The sequence below is a fragment of the Nicotiana attenuata genome, unplaced genomic scaffold (assembly GCF_001879085.1).
Source record: "Nicotiana attenuata strain UT unplaced genomic scaffold, NIATTr2, whole genome shotgun sequence".
NCBI classification, from domain to species: domain Eukaryota; kingdom Viridiplantae; phylum Streptophyta; class Magnoliopsida; order Solanales; family Solanaceae; genus Nicotiana; species Nicotiana attenuata.
The window spans coordinates 84,405-87,257 of NW_017671554.1; positions in this window are offsets into that span (position 1 = coordinate 84,405).

Genomic DNA, 2,853 nt, shown 5'->3' on the forward strand with positions numbered 1-2,853 from the left:
AATCTCTGCCATTACGTAGACTCACTGCCATCAGCTGCTTAGGGCCTTGATCTTTTGGGTTTATCTGGGTGTCTGCAGGTAATGTCCCATGAGGACGATTGTTTAGAGACATCGAAATTTGGCCCATTTGCACTTCAATATTCTTGATAGCTGAATCATGTGCATATACTCTTTCACTAATTTTTGCATTAGACCCAATAACCTGCTGCATCATTGCTTCGAGTCTAGCAAACCCATCTTCCTGCCGTCCACCATGCTGCTGCTGAGGAGGATGATACCCATGCTGCTGATTCTGATTATTGTATCCCTGTGGCCTTTGGTAAGGTGCCATATTATTAGGAGGTCTCATACCTCCCATGTTTCCATTGTTGAACTGTGGCTGGACTGGCCTGTAAGGCTGTTGCTGCTGACCCCAATTTTTGACCACCCTGTCTCTGGCTAATTTCCACTGGTTACCAATTGGCTGACTAATGCAAGATGTGCACAAGCCCCCATTGGTAGTATCTACTATGTGTACTTGCCGCTTCTGCCCTGACTCTTCCACCTTTTTGGTGAGTATACTCATCTGTGTCAATAAGGTGGCCATATTTTCAGCCATAGAGTTGGATGGATCTAAAGGCACTGAGTGAACCACTGGGGTGATAGGTGCATTCCTGGTTATCCATCCCGAATTCTGTGCCATCTTGTCAAGCAGACTCTGGCCTTCTCTCCATGTTTTGCTCAAAAATGCTCCACCAGTTGAAGCATCAACTATGTTCTTCACGCTATCTGACAATCCCATGTAAAACCGCTGCCCCAACATCAGATCTGGGACACCATGGTGTGGACATATAACCAGCATCCCCTTAAAGCGTTCCCATGTTTCATGCAGTGTCTCCATTGGTCTCTATTTAAAACTCAAAATTTCATCAATTTGTTGAGCAGTCTTGATGGGTGGGTTGAACTTGTTGTGGAATTATTTGACTAACTCCTCCCAAGTTGTTATGGAATTTATGGGGAGTGAGTTTAGCCAGGTCTGGGCAGCTCCTGTCACTGAGATTGGGAACAACAACAACTTGATTGCTTCCTGAGTTACGTTGGGCTGCCTTTGGGTTTTGCAGATTGACAGGAAATTCTTCAAGTGCTGCTGAGGATCTTCGACTTGTGACCCCGAAAATAGTCCCTTGTTTTGCAACAAGTGCAACATGTTATTCGTGATTTGGAATGATTCAGCCTGTATCTACGGGACCACAATCGCTGTGGCCAGATTTTCAGTTGTGGGTTGTGCCCAGTCATAGAGAGCAGCCTCTGGCACAAGAGGTGCCGGTGGCGCTATAGGTGCAGGTGGATTGTTTTCGTGATCTCCCATGTTCGGTTCGAAATGCTCAACTATTTGTTGCTGTTTGCTTTTCCGGTTGGCCCGGTTCAAGGCCTTAAAAACTTTTTCGGGATCTGATAGATCTTCAAATACTTCACCAGTTCTCGTTGAGTTTCTAGGCATGCACCAGTACAACCAAGTCAACAAATGTTAAAATTTCAATGTATAGATTGGGTATAGAGAAAACTGACTACACTAAGAATTTTTGTATTTCTTTCAATTGTAATTGATAACACCATTAATTCCCCGGCAACGGCGCCAAAATTTGATCACGCCCAACTATGCCTTATAAAAAGGACACGCGAACGTTGCAAATATAATCTGAGTATTTAGCCCAGAGTCGAACCCACAAGGAATTAACCTATCAATTACTCTCATTAGACTTACTAAATTCCACGGAATCAACTTCCCAAACGTTGTAAATAACAATTGATGGTATTTCTACTAACTACGAATGAATGTAAATAAGAGCTGAAAACTAGCTATGATTAAGTTATAAACAATTAAGAGAAGGTTCTAAGGTTATGATTTCCCCTATTGATGGAATCCTTCTGGTTATGCTTCACATAGATTTGCCTAATCATCTCTATCAATCATGAGCACTATTATTACCGTAAATCTCTCCCGAGTAATCACAATAATTTACTAGACGCACTCTCCCGAGATACGCTAGCTGGCTTGTTTATTACAGCTCACTTTAGATCACACCCAAGGCTTTATTATCCCTATTCCCGCCTTTAAACCCTCGGTTATTGATCCCTCATATACTTTGGGAGTGGTATTGTTCAACAATTGACCTAAATATGCACTCTCTCCCGAGTTATGCACACTAAATAGGCACAGCTAATTGAGGATCCTGTCAATTAACTACAATAAGAACATAGTTGAACAAATAGAGATTAAACCGGGCAAACTATATTAACATAACAAGAAGTTCATCCTTCAATAGGTTCCATCAAAACCTTAGACTAAATATTTAGCTACTCATACTAGTGTTCATCACAACAATATTCAAAGTCATCACAAATCGTAAAAACAAAAGGAAGAAAGGAAGAACTCGATGTTGAATTATCCTCCTTGCCTCTTGCCTCTCCTTGCCTTCAACTAAGTTATGAAAACCTTGATAATCAATCCTTGGGCGAGCTTGACCTTATATAGGTTAAGTGAATTTACCCCCGAACTTTCAAGTTTACCCCTGAAAATTACTATTCCAGAACTGGGCTAGCGCGGTCGCGCTAATGACCGCGCATATGCCCTATCATTCTGCCTCGACCATCTAGGCTAGCGCGGTCGCGCTAGTGGATGCGCTAGTCCAGGCCTTCATTTCATCTATTCTTTTTCTCGTCTTCTCGCGTACTCAGCTCCTAGGGGTGTTTCTTGCTTTAATGTAGCTCCAATCACAGCTTTAAGGCCTCATACAAGCTCCTCACTCCTGCAACGTGTAAATTCACAATTAGAGCCCATTTTTCATCATTTAACTATATTATCACATTGAA